We start from the raw sequence: 17,418 nt of genomic DNA, 5'->3' as shown, positions 1-17,418 counted from the left end.
CAGCGGTTCTCAAACTGTGGGTCGGGACCCCAATGTGGGTCATGACACCATTTTAATGGGGTCTCCAGGGTTGGCATTAGACTTGCTGGGGCCGAAGCCTCAGCCCCAGCCCTACCCCCACCACCCAGGACTGAAGCTGAAGCCTGAGGGCATCAGCTTTGGGTGGTGGGGCTCAGGTTACAGGCCCTCTGCCAGGGGCTGAAGCCGTCAGGCTTGGGCTCTGGCCCCCCCTGTCCAGGGTGGTGGGGCTCGGCCTTTGGCTGGGCTCTGGCAGGCTCAGATTTGGTCCCCCTCCTGGGGTCATGTAGTAATTTTTGTTGTCAGAAGAGGGTGGCAGCGCAATGAAGTTTGAGAACCGCTGGTCTGGGGCTTTCTACCTACATAAGACACACGATGTGTAGCAGGAGTTGGTTCTCTCCGATAATGCTCTTGCAAGTAAAACCCAAACATCTGACTCTTAGGAAACACCTCAACCTGAGCTCTGATATTATATTATAACTCAGATTGACATGCAGCACGAGTCAGGGTTTGGGATTTACATGAACCCTAAATACATCAATGTACAGCCTGCTCAGGGCTTGTGCCATGGGGATTGTAAAAGGAACAGTCCTTTCACCCAGAAGTGACTAATAAATAATGCAACAAGGATGTTTACAGACTTTCCGTTTGCCACTACCATCCTCCCTACTTTTAATTAATTGCTGGAAAAAGCAATGGGTTAGATGGCTTCTGTCATTTGAAAATCTGCTTTAATTTGTGCAATGTCTCCAAGCTCCTGGGCCCAGCACTCTTGTAAACTTCAGACTTCAATGCTTTATTGGCTTGGCAGGGAAGCACTCTGACCAGCAGAGGCAGAATGGGCTGACAAGTTTTTTCCCCCACTGTGGAGTCATAAATTTACCAACACAGAAAGCATGTTTGAACACGATCACGTGACTGTTCTGCTGGAACCTCCTACGGCAAATCTTTATGAAAGCCATATAGGGATGTGGCCAATCTGTAACTGGAGTTGTTGAGTCAGCTGGTGCTCGGTTAGTCATACTGGAAATAGCTCCTAGAGATGAATGTACACAAGAGCTGGCTGAGGTTCAGAACATTTGAGAAGAGAAGACCCAGTCCAGGAAAAGGATGTTTGAAAGGGGTAGAGCATTTTTCTGCCTAATTAACAGGGAGTACATGAGTGGAATTCAGCCTTTGTTGGAAATGATCAAAGAAGGCAGCTTCCAGTTCTCTGCGCTATGATAATTCTTCTGCTGATGATGCCGAGTTAGCAGCACAGTCTCCCATTTAGTCTATGGGAATGTTGCAGTTGGCTACAACGGGAGCAAGAGCAGGACAACAGTCACATTATTAGCAGTAAACTCTGCACTCTGATGTTCAGAGCATTGCTGATGCGAGGTAAAGGAGAGGGGTCGTTGGCAGGAGGAGGGCAGGACAGGAAGGATAAGTTGCTGAGAGTCAGGAAATAGCATGGCTTGTGTGAGCTGCAGTGAGTTTGCTGAATATTTTCTCGTCTCTTTCTGCACACGCTCCCCGCACAATCATCAGCCTCCATCCCTCCATTGTCTCCTTCTCACACAGATGTCTCCAGGATTTCTGTCAGGCTACTGCTTATTCTTGGGATGCTTTCCCTGAACCTATTTGCCAAGCCACGTCTCCCACCACATTCACATCCCTGCCAGAAACTCCCTTCTGCCATGAAGCCTGAGGAAGGAGGGGGGAGGAAGTTCTCTTTCTCTCTCACACACGCTACTTAATGGAACCACCAGGATGTGTATATGCCTTACTGAGGAGTCATGTGCTTCTCTGGGTATGGCTACACTTGCGAGTTGCAGCGCTGGTGGAGGCTTTCCAGCGCTGCAATTAGTAAGTGGCCACACCTGCAGGGCACTTCCAGCGCTGCAACTCCCTGGCTGCAGCGCTGGCCGTACACCTCACTCGGCATGGGGAATAAGGATTGCAGCGCTGGTGCTGCAGCGCTGGTCATCAAGTGTGGCCACACACCAGCGCTGTTATTGGCCTCCAGGGTATAAGGGTATATCCCAGAATGCTTTTAACTAAATTACTCCCTTTGTTTTGTTATGCAGCCTCTCTTTGTTTTGTTGTGAACCTCTGGAGCTCCGTTGCTACCGGAGCTGCTTATCAGCTCCAGTTTGCTGTGATCAATCTGTGAACAATCAAATGAGATCCTCCCCCCTGCGTGATTCACAGGGGTTGAGTGTTTGCTTTGCTTGAGAGAAACGAGGGGAGGGGGCAGAGGGGGGAAAGAGAGTATGTTGGATGCAGGCTGTTTGCAGTTAACAGTAAGGGGGTGGGACAATTTTCTGATTTTGCACAGTGTCAGTTCCAAAAATCCACTCTCTCTTCCCCCCCCCCCCCGGTCCCTGTCACACTGCCCCACACCCCCCTCTTTTGAAAAGCACGTTGCTGCCACTTGAATGCTGGGATAGCTGCCCATAATTCATCACTCCCAACAGCGCTGCAAATGTGGCCACACTGCAGCGCTGGCCCTGCACAGCTGGACGACCAGCGCTGCAGATTTGTAAGTGTAGCCATACCCTCTGTCTGTTTAGGACCCTCGCTTGTTATGCCATGCTGAATTCAGTTTGTAGGGGCTGCACTCTTCCAATTTGGGGTGATGCCCTGCTCAAAAGAGAAATCAATATTTTAAACTGTTTTGAGGAGGGCAGCTTAGGAGAAAAAAATACTTCTTAGCAATGGGCTGAATCCAGACTAGAAGAATTCCCTCAATACCTATTAGCCCAAGGAATAACCTACAAGCCAGTGTGAAAAATACCTGCACAGCCAGAGTAAGGAGTGGCTCCAGTTGCTCTGCACCTCAGCCCTCTTCCTCCCATCCCTGGGTCATTTTGCTCCTGCTCCCTCCTGGGTTGAAAAAACAGCTGCAGTTCCTGAGCTCTTCTGCTTCAGCTCCTGCCTCATATCCTCTTAAAGGAGCAGCTGCCCCTGGGACACACTTTAACTAAGTTTTCCTCCATTCAGAGAAGATGCCAGCTGCCCTCAGGGCTCTGCTTCCTGGCTCCAGTCAGCCCACTCCATGTTTCTACCCCCGGGCAAGTGATTTTTTTCAAGTATTTTTGAGAACCTGCATCTGCCACCAGCCTGGAAGGAGCCTGATCCTTTTGAGATGCACTGCCACTGGTATTATTATTGTTATTTATGTTTTGTATTACCATTGTCCTTCACTAGAAGAATCAGGGCCCAGCTGTTCTAAGTGCTATACAGACAAATTACTCAAAAACCAATCCCTGCCTCAGAGAGCTTACCTGGCTATTTCCCTTTAAATCCACATTTTCCTTACATAAGATACAATGCAGCTTCCTAATAGGGACTTTGTCATGAAGGGGTTAAAAAAATTATGTAACTGCATTGAAAATAACATTATTCCCTCTGTTTCATAGGAGCAAGCTGTAATTGAACCATCTGGGACCAATAAAGGCTTGAATGGTACTAGAAGAACAGAGGTAGTTGTTATTCTACTAGTAATTGCTTTCTTTTCTGTTTGCTAAGTCATCACCACCGCATCTATGCTGAGCCATTCTTGGGGCCCATCCTGCATGATGCTGAGTATCCGCAGCAGGGTTTTCTGTTCTTAGAGAACAAATCTTACACCACTGCCTTCCCATTTACCTTTGTTGTGGAGTAACTCATGCAAACGACTGCAGCTGTGCTGAGTAAAAAGCAACTCAGCCTGTGACTAATCAAATATCCTGCAGGGTGCTCATCTGTCATGCCTCTTATGTGTCTCTCAGCTATGATGAAAATGAAAGATGGGGAATTGTCCTAGTTTCCCTGGGTGGAAACGTGCACAAAAGGAGTTCTGGCAAGGAGTCCTTAATAATTTCACAATCCCTAATGACATCAGGATCAGCTTTTTTCCGCTCTGTCATGTTTTAATTCCATAACAATACATTGAGGCTGAGGATGAATATTTCTTTTCACTTTTTTAAAGAAAGTAGCCTTATGGAGCTGAAAGCAATTTGGAAATGCTTGTTTCCCAGGGGGACTTTCTGAGCTGGCGTTGTATATCCAGCGATGGCTTTGTTTAGAACAATGTGGCACAACATAGGTTTTGACAAGCAAAAAGGTAAACAGGCTACATAGGAAAGCCCTCTGTGTTCTTGCCAGCTCATTGTAATGTCTTGGGGATCTTCCCTCCATATTCTGAATTAGGACTTTGGAACAACCAATTAGGAGACTGACATCAGAGAATTCATACCAGCTTTTACCTGAAGCCTACCACATGCTAGTAGAGAACCTTAGGAGCTTCACCAGTGTTGTATAAGCACAGATCAGGTCAGTGATGCCCCTACTTTGTGTACAATACTTCACTAATTTGAGTAAGTGCTTTGCCCAGGGAACCCAGAGCCTGTGGAATTATCATGAGATCTGGCCTCGTCATGATTATCTGAAAATAATCATTTGAGGCCGGTTTCTTGGTTGTATTGAAATGTGCAATTTTAAAGACCGTTGTTTTTTCAAAAGCACAACCAGTGGCAGCTTTAGACCGTCCCAGGCGGAGCTGAGACAGACACTACGCTTTAGGGAAATCCTGGGGTCTCAAGCATGCAGGAAAAGCAAACCCAATGCTATACCCTTAGGAGGCTGGGCCACACCTGTTCCCTGGTGACTAGCACCCGCAGAATCCCTAACAAGAAGCATCCCCCTGGTCATGGGGCACATGGGCTTGCTGCTGCAAGCTCGAGAAGGCAGAGTCCTTGTGCCTCCTCCCTTGTGCACACATGTCCAGAGGCAAACCACAATCTGGCCCTAAAGCAAAAGGGGAAAAAGAGTAAAATTCTAGTCTATATGTGTTTTTGTGCCATGATCATTGCTGTAGTATCTGGAAGCCTATTTCAGAGCTTAACTAGCTATATAGTTAGAAAGTTTTTCCTAACGTCTAACGTAAATCTCTCTTGCTGCAAATTAAGCCCATTACTTCTTGTCCTACCTCCAACAGACATGGAGAACAATTGATCCTCATCATCTTTATAACACCCTCTTAACATATTTGAAATCCAATATCTTTCCAGGTATTGAAGTTTGGGCTGACTTAATTCCCAAGAGCCTCCTTGTTCCCCTTCTAAAAGATAGGTACTATATTTCCCCTTCTCCAGTCTTCTGGGACCTCACCCATCCTCCATGAGTTCTCAAAGATACTTGTTAATGATTCCAAGATTGATTCAGCTAGTTCCTTAAGTACCGTAGGATGAATTTCGTCAGGCCCTCTCAATTTGAATACATCCAGCATCTAAATATTCTTTAACCTCTTCTCTCCTTATTTTGGGAAAGTTCTGAGTCCTGACTCAGTTTTTACTCAGACAAATTCTCGCTGAAGCCAAGGCAGGGAAGGGGAGGTTTCCTGGATAAAAATAAAGGCCTCAGGATTTGGCGCCAGGATTTTATTTCCCCCTCCAGATGTTGGGCTTGGTCCTGTAGGTGCTGACAATCCACAACCACTATTACAGGTACTCAGACCCTCAAGAGAGCCGGCCCAATATCTCCTCCACAGTTGCCCCCGATATAACATCATCCCTTTATGCCACAGGGGGAAAAAACCAACAATACTGGCTCCCAAAGATGATCTTCTGACATAGATATAGTATCATATAATGAGACTGGATCGCCTCATTGTATTATCTCCCTCTAGGTACAGTATTGTAGGTACCTTGGGGAAACCCAGCTTGCTGGTTTTCATGCGTGACAGTCTCAGGAATACCGCCCAGAGATACATATGCCAAAAAAATACATATTTCAGTAGAAGCATCTTTTTTACCATGGTATCTCTTCCCCTGTCACTCTATTATAAAAGATTCATATGTATTACTATCAAACATAATTACAGGTTTAGATGCTTTTCCATTTCCTCTTTGTGCCGGAATATTTGAGTTGTCGCTGGCTTCATGATGACAAAGAAAAAAAAGTCTGCCCGAAATTTCGTAAAAAGCTGCACCTTAGCTAAAAAGCCACTGAAACCATAGCCTCAAGTTGCACAATCTGATCTTTGTTTGAGAGCCGAAAGCAAACCCCTTCACAAGAAGAATTTTTAAACTTTGTGTACACAAGCTGTTGCTCTGTGAAGGGGCCTTTACTTGTGATCATGAAATCAAAAAAATATCATGTACATCTGGCTGCAGTGGAGTTCTCTTAAAAAGAAAGGCGCTTGCTGTATGCTGGCCGTGTTTATCTCTATAGTCTATATATACACCTAAGTTCACTCTTTGTTAGGCATTAACATTTTCTAATTGATCCCTGTGGAACGCTCCAGGAACCTGAAAATGTCCAAGTGCCAGAAACAAACTCTTGCCCAAAGCTGTCTCAGAGTCAAATGAACTCTTTTTCTATTCAAGCTGGTCAAGCAAAATCACTCTAGAAATCGTGTAAGGTTTCTATGCCACTCTTAGGCCACTATTTGATAGCCGTTCCTCCTGCCACTGTCTCCATACTATCCATCTTACTTAAGTAAAAAATATCAGTAGTCCTCATTCATGAAACACACTGGAAGTAGGATCATGATATTTCTTAGGTCCCCTCTATTCTGTTTACCTGATTCCAGCAACCCCTGTACCTGCCCCAATGCATTCCCTAGTGCAGACAGGAAAAGCTACTGTTTGTGTGATGGCCACCATGGTGGCCAACACATGGGGGATTGAAATGGGAATCTCCAGAGCTAAAAGCATAAGTGGTTATAGCTTGAGCTAAACCACTGTTGCTAAGGGCTCTAACAACTCAGATCCTCTGTGGTCTGGCACAGAGGGGGAGCTGTTACATATTCACCACTGAGATACAACTGTATCAGTGAAGGTTATTCTAGCTTCAAGCACAACTAAACTCCACCACTGCAAACAGGAGCTTTGCCTGTCGACACTAGAAGTTGCACTGATGCGGTCACAATTATGGCTGGCCTATGCTGGTTGTAATCAGGGCAAACCCCCAGTGGAAATATAAAACTGACTTTCCATAAAAATCTGAGGAGGGTCCTGGGTAAATCGGCCCTTACCTCAGCTTAAAGGAATTCACAGCAGTACTTAAAACTCCCCAAGCCCATCTCTGGCCAATACACACCTTGTCCATGTCTATGGTTCTGCTTAACAAGCACAGTCCATTACTCACATACTGGCTTCTGTTGTGCTCTAACTGGATACATGATACAGACTTGAGTATGTATGTTCACATACAGCAGAATGTGCCTAATTGCATTTAACTGCCACATTCTAGAAAATCTTTGTCCTTTCTCTTTTGTCCTGCGAAGGAAAGGTCCTGGAGTGACAGTCCTGGAGAACAAAGCCCAGCTGCAGCAAGCCCAAAGATAAACGTGTCACACAGCCCTGCCATCGTCGTCCTCCTGCAGTCCTGATGTGAGAAACCACCCTCAGGAAATAAGATGTATTTAGTCCCCACAACCATTCAGTTCTTGGCCTTTGTGCTGAGACCGCCAATGAGGGAGGGGGGGAGGGGAAGGGTGCTAATTAGTGTAAAATCTGTGGTGCAGACGCCTGTCTACTGGGAAACTACAAACTCATTTCAAACATGCTACTGAACTGTCAAGAGATGGTAACAACTTTCAGCTACTGCACATCTGGGTGCAACTGGAACCAGTGATTTAGATCACACCAATGTCCTGAGCCATCCAGGTCTGACCACCTTATTAATAGCTCCTCATAGGGGTGCGTAGCCTTTTAATTATTCAGTACTGATGTAAAGAGTGGGCAGAGCATCTCTAGGGAGTTCTGGTTGGCAATACCCTTCTACTTGCCTCAAGCCAGGTGCTAGGCAGTCTCTCGCCTTAGTCCCCACTGGCACAGGATGTGAAAAGCCATTTAGATTTACAAACTTTATTTTAAATGAGAAAATTGTTTTTATATAAGAAATGATGTACAAATGGAGAGATGATTGCAATATTTTTCAAATATCTGTATTTATATTCTTGGAGTAACTGGTATCAAAATCCATAGACTGAAAACAAATAGAACCCTAGTGACAGCTGGTGTCTGGCCCTGGGCCAGTGGAGGGTGGGGAAGATGACATGCACCATACATCTGTGCAGAGGGCACCCACAATACCAACACCGGCACTATGCTAGGTTAGCACTGCGTTCCCCAGATGGACGTGTGCAGGTCATGCATCAGCCGGCAGAGCTGTCCCACCGACTCAAAGCTAGCAGAGATTCTGGTGCAGTGTGCTGTCCCATAGCCCCGGTTTGAGTTGTGGCCACGTGTGACAAACTGTCCCCCTGTATTCATCCCTTGCAAGCTATTGTAATAATCTTTGTAAAAAGAATGGCTTGTGAGGTGCCATTTGAAAACACATAATTTGCTGGTCATTATTGTCCTGGTAAAACATGTGTAGCAAAATTGTATGTAAAGTTATAAGATTCCATGATATGGTGTTACTAAAACATGCTCCAAGTCTGGGGAGTGGCCAAACCAGTTCCTTAGAGACAAAGGGCAAACTGATGCCTCTGCCAGGTGTAAACAAGGTCAATGGGCCATTACCTGTGAAATGGCCATTCTTTGGCAGGAAAGGGGGTGTGGGCAGAAATTCTACATTTTAACGAACAGCATGTGGTTCCCATCCACACAGACCTTCTGTCTCCTGAAGCTTAGCTGGAGATTCTTCCCAAAGACAATCTAAGAACACCCCTGCTCCTCTTCTCTGTCCATTGAAGGAACAAAGGAAGCAGCCAGTAAGACTACTGAGAGCATGTGGTGAGAAAAACTTTGCTTTGAATTTAGCATAGTTGGTTAAGTTAGGCATTAGTTGTGTTTTATCTTTCTTTCGTAACACTTCTGTTATGCCTCATTACTGATATTGACTTAAAATCTGTCTCTTTGTAGTTCGTAAACTTGTTTTATTGTTTTATCTAAACCAGTGGGTTTGAATTGAAGTGTTTGGGAGACTATTTGGGGTAACAAGATTTGTGCCTATCATTTGCATTAATAAAATGATGGACTTTATATGGGATTGTATTGTCCAGGTGAGAGATGGGCAATATAAGGCGTACGGGGGGGAAAGCCTGGGACTGGGAGTGTGCTGGGGTCACCCTGAAGTATAATTCAGGCTGGTAAAACCCTGAGTGTAACTGGCAGGCTGCAAGTGCATAGAGAGACATAACATGCTGGAAGCTGTTTGTGAGCAGTCCAGGACTGGAGGCAGCAACAGCAAAGCAGTGTAAAGGGCATCCCAGGTCACAGGGCAGGGGTGACAGAGCCACTCACTAGTCTAGGCTGTACCCTGGGTATGTCACATTCCTTTAAGGGCTGCAGCACCCCAATCAAATGGCTGTGAATTAAGGCACAGCCAAATAGATTAAACAAAATGTATCACTGGTTGAAACACATTCAAATATCTTAGAAAACAAATGTAGGAACCCAGCGTACAGAGTCTGCCTTAATTAAATTAAGAAAATTCCGCAAATATGTCAAACGATCAAATAAACTCATTTCATCTCTTTCCTTAGTGATATGGAGCCAGACTAGCTCAGTTTTCATGTAATCTTTATTCAGGCAAAAATCCCATTGACTCCAGCACGAAGTAAAATCTTGCCAGTATGGCTGACTGATTCAATGGGAGTTTGTAGGGGTAAGGACTGGGTGACACTGAGTAAGGGCTGCGAGGGTTGGCCAAGGGGTCTTAATCAAGACATTTTAAAGTATTTGCAGGAAAAGTGTGAGTAGTACTAGTGAAAGGGTTGAAGTTTTGAACATTGTGTTGCATCAGGAAGCAGTAACATTTTTTTTTCAAAACCATAAGATTAAAAACATGGGTCACCAGCTTTTCCTCTTACATGCAGATGGCAGCTGTTCTTGGTAAGGATACAGCACTTCCTGTTCTCAACATTATTGAGTTTGTCTTGGGGAAAATCAGACAAACAGAATAAATCAAAAGCTACCATACACACTCCAGTACATTCATCACAGCAGAGATTGTTATGGACCGCAGTATCAAAACCGTTAAAGCCGCCAAAGAGATTAATACTCGATGTCTATTAGAGCAGGGCAAATGACAGATAAATAATGTATTTAATGAGTATCACCTGGTTTTCATTTGTGAATGATCCAGGTACAGATAATATTTTCAATGCTGTTATTCAAACGTATGTGTTGAATATTTTCAGTGACTAATTCTTGGTCACTGGCTTGTTAACAAGCAGTTTGTTACAAGTATTTGAAATGAAATCCTGTCTTCAACTAAATCAATGGCAAAACATCCACTGACTTCAGAGGGGCCAGGATTTTATCTTTGATGTTCTAAATTCAACCTGTTTTGATCGGACATAAGTCATATTGTGTGTTTCTGCTCCCTTGGTTGGAGGAGTGTGACAGTTAGAATCATGTTTCTGATACAAACACTTGCAATTAAAAATTTAAAATTCAATAATAGTTTAAAACTGTTTTGGTGAATATTACAGTCATATTAAATTTGTTTGCAAGAATATTCAGGTCAAGTGAACACCAAGGGTAAGAATATGCTTGAAGCAAAACATTTAAAGAAATATTGTGCAGATCCCGCCCCAATATTCAACCTCTAATCTCTTTTACCGCTGCTACAGGTGTGGAATTCCAGACGTTAAAAATAATATGCATGCCAAAGGGCTATTCTGAACCAGATGTAACAAGTGCATTCTTGGTTGAATAATCTAAGTGCAAATCTATGAGGGTGTATCCAGCTATATATAGATCCTGATTTTGCACAGAGTAAGTTTTGCACTAGTTGAATGATTTCAGGCAGTTAGATTAATTCCCAAACAAAAATCTTTAACAAAAGTCAAGACTGCAAATTGGTTTATAAGAAATTCAGAGAATGAATTTAGTAGAATGGTCCAGTTTTTTTAAAGAGAAAAATTAGATGGCCAGTTAAGGGCACACTTTAAAACAGTATTTGAAAATATTAAAAATACTGAGCTATGGCGGCCCAAAGAACATCCATCTATCCCTGCACCAGATTCATGAGATAACACTGTGCACGCCACAAGCCCTAACACAGAGCAAGACTGTGAACCCCTTCTTCCCACTGGTGAGAAATTCCTCAGGAGAGCAGTCCCTCTGATGTCAGTGGGAGCATTTGTGTAAGTAACTGCTCAGCAGGGCTGGTAATGGGCTCCAAATCTCATTAATGGCCAATTCATTTCTTTAAAGGAGCCATGATATTAAGCACATCTCATAATCTTTCACTTTTGCAACCTTCATCCTTCTTTACCCTTTCCTGACTCCCTTTGTTTATTGTCATCACTTGCTGTGTTAAGTCTCATTTAGGGTTTGATCACTCACTGACTGCAATGGAAGCTGGATCAGACCCTTAGGGTTTGTCTACATTACCCGCCAGATCGGCAGGTAGTGATCAATCCGGCGGGGGTCGATTTATCGCGTCTAGTCTAGACGTGATAAATCGGCCAGATCCTCAGCTGGTGTAAATCAGCATCGCTGTGTTGAAGATGCTTAGTACCAATGTGGACACAAGAACAAATGGATATAAACTGGACACTAGGAAGCTTAGACTTGAAATTAGACGAAGGTTTCTAACCATTAGAGGAGTGAAATTCTGGAACAGCCTTCCAAGGGGAGTAGTGGGGGCAAAAGACATATCTGGCTTTAAGACTAAGCTTGATAAGTTTATGGAGGGGATGGTATGATGGGATAGCCTAATTTGGGCAATTAATTTGGCAACTGATCTTTGATTATCAGCAGGTAAGTATGCCCAGTGGTCTGTGATGGGATGTTAGATGGGATGGGATCTGAGTTACTACAGAGAATTCTTTCCTGGGTGCTGGCTGGTGAGTCTTGCCCACATGCTCAGGGTTTAACTGATCGCCATGTTTGGAGTCGGGAAGGAATTTTCCTCCAGGGCAGATTGGCAGAGGCCCTGGAGGTTTTTGCTGGAGGATTCTCTGCAGCTGAGGTCTTCAAACCATGATTTGAGGACTTCAACAGCAGTGGGTGGTGAGATTTGTGGTCTGCATTGTGCAGGAGGTCAGACTAGATGATCAAAATGGTCCACCACAGTGAAGACATGGCCCCAATGTAGACCAGGACAGACAAGGCACCTTGCTAGCATCACCACATTATAACATTAGAAAGAGACAGCAGGAGAGCCCTCATAAATATATTAAATTGCCTCTGTCAGTGAAGTGCCTTCCTTCCAGTGAACTTCTTAAAGATTTGGCTGGGATATTTTCTTGTCTCGTACACAGCTGCATAGCTCTTCATTTATGTGTCTAGTGAGTGACTGAGAGGACCAACCACATTCTTTAAATTCAGAAGTATTTTACGGCAAGCAAGATTGTGTGACAGAAATAAAAAAAAGGATAATTTTAGTCGGAAAGTCAGCTAGTAAGTTGTTTCTAGGTGATGTTTCTCTTCTCATCTCCCTCCCTCATCTGCATACACAACTTTATGTTCAGCCCTAGATCCTGCTGCCACCTCCCCCCTCCTCACTTGAGATCACAAGATACCAAGCTGCCAGCCATTGCCTTGAAATGCTGGGAGGCTGCTGCTCAGTGTGTGTGTTTGTTTTTTCATCTTTCCAGGAACAAAACAAGAGAAAACAACCTATTAGAACGACACACACATATTAGCTAAAAAAAACACTCTTTACACTGTGTGTGTGTAAGACAGACTGCTGGGTGTGTGGTGCTCTGTCCCATCTAACGGCACCAAGACCACTTAGAGAGTGAGATTAATGAGTTTGCTCGTCAAGATTGCAAATTGGTTTATAAGAAATTAAGAGAATCAATTTAGTAGAACGTTATAGATTTTCTATAGAAAAAGACCCTGATTTTTTTTTTTTTTTTTTCCCTTTTCAAATGTTAGTGTAACCTCCCTCTCTGTTGTGTTGGATAGTGAGTGATGTGGTTGAGAACAAAACTCACAACTAAATGCATGCTGCTCTGTAGAGTGGACTCAAGTTTCCATAGCAGTTGAATTTAAAACTCTCCTTAGCATCTTTTTATTGTGTGTCTGTACAGCACCTTGCGCAACGGAGCCCTGGTCCCTGATTGGGCCTCCTAGGTGTTACCACAATATAAATAACATTTGCTCTGAGTGGTTATCTTGCCACTTGTGACTCGCTGTCCTGCTCCTGTCGCTGTTCAAGACAGCTCCAGATTTGTCCGACTAAAGACGGTGCTTGGGAAGACATGGAAGCTCCTTCTTCCTACAGCATGGCATGTTGAATTGAATTAATAAATATTCATTTACATTAATTTGTGTGTTATTTATATAATGCTATAGACAAGCATGGTACTTTACAGATAAAGTACAGGTTCTGCCATTCAGTGTTCAGTCATCCCTTGTTATTTTAATTCCTTATAAACCAGCTAGTAATCTGATGGATAGTCTAAAACACAGATCTAGCTCAGTGCCTTTATTAGCATGTACAAAGCCCCACTGTCATTGCGAAGAACAGTCAATAGGTGTATGGCATGAATCCCAGATGCCTAGAAGTAACTCTGCCTCCATCAATCTCCAACTCCACTGCCCCACCAGGCTTAGAATCATAGAAATGTAGAGCTGAGAGGACCTCGAGAAGTCATCTAGGCCTGTAGTGGGGCAAGACCCAGTATACCTACCAATCTACCATCCCTGTTCTTAAAACCTCCAAGCCTATTTCAGTGCTTAACTACCCTTACAGTTAGAAAGTTTTTCCTAACATCTAACCTAACTCTCCCTGGCTGCAGATTAAGCCCATTCCTTCTTTTCCTACTTCCAGTGGACGTGGAGAACAACTGATCATCATCCTCTTTATAACCGCCCTTAGCATATTTGAAGACTTATCAGGTCCCTGCCTCAGTCTTCTTGAGATTAAACACACCCAGTTTTTTAACCTTTCCTCATAAGTCAGGTTTTTAAACCTTTTATCATTTTTGTTGCTCTCCTTTGGACTCTCCCCAACTGGTCAACATCTTTCTTAAAGTTTGGTACCCAGCAGAGGCGATGCATGGGGCAGGGAGGAGGAGATGTGGTCACACGCCCCCCCCAGATTTCTGCCAGGGTTTGCTGGCTCTGCTCGGTCACGTGGTGCAGCTGGGCCCCCTCCCTGCATGGCAGCTGCCACGGGGAAAGGCAGGAGCAATGACTCAGAGCTGCAGGGAGGGGCCACTGCTTTCCGGGAGGGGAGACTGGGAATAACAGGGGAAGTGCCATGGGGGGGGGCATGACTTGAGCTGTTCCAGGGGTGGCTGAACCTTTAAATTGTCCATTCCCCCTGCCCCCCCGTCCCCTATCATCAGGTATGGTCATCTCTGGTGCCTAGACCTTACATATGACTCCTGTTAATACACCTCACAGTGATACTAGCCTTTTTTGCAACTGCATAACACTGTTGACTCATATTCAATTTGTGATCCACTATAACCCCCAGATCCCTTTTAGCAGTACTACTGCTTAGCCAGTTATTCCCCATTTTGTATTTGTGCATTTGATGTTTTTTCTTCCCAAGTGTAGTACTTCGCACTTATGCTTGTTGAATTTCATCTGGTTGATTTCTTACCAATTCTCCAATTTGTCAAGGTAATTTTTTAATTCTAATCCTGTCTTCCAAAGTGCTTACAACCTCTCCCATCTTGGTGTCATCCACACATTTTATAAGCATACTCTCCACTCCATTATCCAAGTCATTAATGAAAATGTTAAACAATACCAGGTGCAGGACATACCCCTTGGGACACCACTAGATATGTCCTCCTAGTTTGACAATGAACCATTGATATCTACTTCTTGAGTATGGTCTTTCAACCACATTCCCCTAGTTTGCTTCTGAAATGTCATATGGGACTGTGCCAAAAGCCTTACTAAAATCAAGATAGATCACATCTACTTCGTCCCCCACCATCCACTACGCCAGTAACCCTATCAAAGAACAAAGTTAGGTTGGATTGGCATGATTTATTCTTAAAAAATCCATGCTGACTATTCCTTAGAACCCTATTATCCTCCAACTTACAAATAGATTGTTTAATCATTTGTTCCAGCATCAATATGCAGGGCAGGAAGGGCAGTCAACTGTGGGTTCAGGAGAACATAGGGCTGGCAGGAGGGAGAATGTGAGAAGCTGGGAATTTCAGGGCATGTGAAAGGAGAATGGAGGGAGAATGTAAATGGGCAAACCAGTGGATGGAACAGGGAGGAGGCTGCTTCTAGCACCCACCCTCACACCCAATCCACTACAATCCCTACTACCCTTGGAATTCCCCTCAGGCCACAGCACAGCAGGCGTCTTGGGCAAAAAAAGTTCCAATAGTTTGTCAGAGGAGTTCCCGCTGTGGTGAACCATGGAAATTGTTTGGACTCAGTCACTGGCTCAGTAATAAAGGTCCGTGCTCCAAAAGTTACAAAGCGAAAGTAGACAAATACACCAAACGTTCATAAGTAATAGTGTGGGGAGGGGACAGTGTGAGGAAGGGGTGTGCAGAAGATAAGGACTGAGGTAGCCTGATGTGATTGGTAAAGGAGGTGCTGCAGGGCTGGGTACGTAGAGTTAAGGTACTGGTGGGTGGTTGTGTACAGTAGTTGTGGGTATTTGCTCATGGGTGGAGAAGTAAAGGTTATGTATTGTTAGGTGGCTTAACTTTTCATTTCCTGTCTTTTCTGGGTTTACGTCAGGTACATGATGCATAACAAACTTTACTGTTTCATCTCAATATTTTTGTGGAGCAACTAAAAGAAGGGCTTGCTCAGTACTCCATGAGAACAAAGAGTTAATTTGAAACTGAATATACAACAGGCTAGCGCACAGCTGGTTTGACAAATTCCTAGTTTCTGGAACCTTCTTTAAGTCCTGGCGCATAGAAATTTTGAGGCAGGACTATTGCTTATCTTCCCTGTATGCAGTTATTACATTTTAACTTTTTGTTTAATTAATGTTGTTATTGTTGAGTCTTAAGATTGAAAGTATTTAGCATTTTCTGTTGGAATGAACATTAACTCAGATCTACAGCTTCTATTAGCCTGAGGCCTGGGACTACATACAATATTAATATTGGTATCACTATTTTGGTTAAAGATACAATTTTCTTTATTAACCAGAATAGTTATAGCACTACCACCTATAGTGAGGATGCAATTATATCAATAGACAGGACCTCATAGCTTATCTCTGTATGGCAAGAAGAATAAGGTACACGAGTACAAGCACTTTCATACCAATGTAACTGTCCCCCCACCTGAGGTGTTGTATCACTAACTATACCATCTTTTGGTGCAGGCGATCCCTTAATTTGGTACACTATTCTTACATTACCTTCTGGGTATAACTCCATTTCTACCAGACCTGGAGTTTTCCTTTCCAAGTCTGGCAGAAAGCTAGCTCTAGCTTCCAACTCCCACAGTCAAGTTCTATTTAGCAAAGTACGAAAAACACGCACATAAGAAAAGTCACGTAATTTAGGATCTTTTTGCCAGGCAGTTCATCTGGTGTAGTTCAAAGCAACTAAAACAATGAGAATAGGATTCTGTACCTCACTTTTCAAGTATGCCTCAGTGGGCCTCATAAAGCCAGCGTAGGCGGATTCCTTGATTTAGTAAGAGGGCTCCTTGCCCACACGTTTGGGTTTGGTTCCTTAATCCTGGACTAAGGCACCTCCTCCCATTTGTTATAGTAATTAAATGCATAGGGCTTGCCAGGCCTGTCCTCCAGCCCTAAACTCAGACACCCAGCCTGTTGTGCCGCTGATGGGGCCTCTCCCACAATCCCTTTTTAAATGGCAGCACCATTGTCCAGTCAGAGGAGCCATGAAAGGAGAGGTGGGATTTTGTTTTGCCAGCCCTCTAGCCATTATGGGCTCATGTGGGAGGAAGGCAGTAAAGACCCAGTTTCTCCTGTTGGCCCAACCAGGGCCGGATTAACCTTTTGTGGGCCTGGTGCCCTAACGTATTTGTGGGCCCCCTCGAGGCAATGGAGCATGGCGCAGGGAGGTCAGTCCCCAGAGCGAGGGGCCAGCCAGAGTCAATGGGGCATGGCATGGCAGGGGCGGCCCCGCTCCACCCAGCCCAGTGCGAGGGCGCTATTTACAAACCAGCAGTTGCCAGATGCACAGTGGCCTGCCTGGCCCTGTGCTGGCATCATGCCCCTTCCCCTCGGGGGCAGGCCCATGCCATGCCATACCCCAGCCCAACAACTCCCCAGCTCCCTATGGCCAGAGCCCCCCCCCAGACCCACTATGCTCAGTGCTCCCCTAGACTTCCCCCACAAATGTATAGCACCCTGCACAACACCACCCCTGCCCAGAGCCCCACCACAACTGCCCAGCCCCCCCGAACCCCACACCCTAGTGCCCCAACACAAACAGATCCTCCCCACTACTTTACAGCCTAGCACCACCACCCCGGGCCACCCAGAGACCCACTCCCCCACACCCTGCCTCCTGGCCCCACTCACCGGCCCCGCTGGGAGGCGACTGTG

General features: G+C 44.7%; 2 long non-coding RNA genes across 2 annotated transcripts; one reads left to right on the top strand and one right to left on the bottom strand.

Moving 5' to 3' along the window:
• Positions 1-798: 798 nt before the first annotated feature.
• LOC120401618 lies at positions 799-2,858 on the bottom strand. Its single transcript, XR_005596597.1, has 2 exons — positions 2,798-2,858; positions 799-1,313 (listed from the first exon to the last, which is right to left on the bottom strand). It is a non-coding gene; the product is annotated as an uncharacterized LOC120401618 (long non-coding RNA).
• A 146-nt stretch (positions 2,859-3,004) lies between these two features.
• On the top strand, positions 3,005-10,403 carry LOC120401617. Its single transcript, XR_005596596.1, has 6 exons — positions 3,005-3,162; positions 3,423-3,485; positions 4,195-4,317; positions 7,274-7,379; positions 8,605-8,729; positions 9,815-10,403. It is a non-coding gene; the product is annotated as an uncharacterized LOC120401617 (long non-coding RNA).
• Positions 10,404-17,418: the final 7,015 nt, after the last annotated feature.

This window comes from Mauremys reevesii, linkage group 3 (assembly GCF_016161935.1).
Source record: "Mauremys reevesii isolate NIE-2019 linkage group 3, ASM1616193v1, whole genome shotgun sequence".
In the NCBI taxonomy this organism is placed as follows: Eukaryota; Metazoa; Chordata; order Testudines; family Geoemydidae; genus Mauremys; species Mauremys reevesii.
The sequence above is the reverse complement of the archived record's forward strand: the minus strand, read 5'-3'. Positions and strand labels throughout refer to the sequence as shown.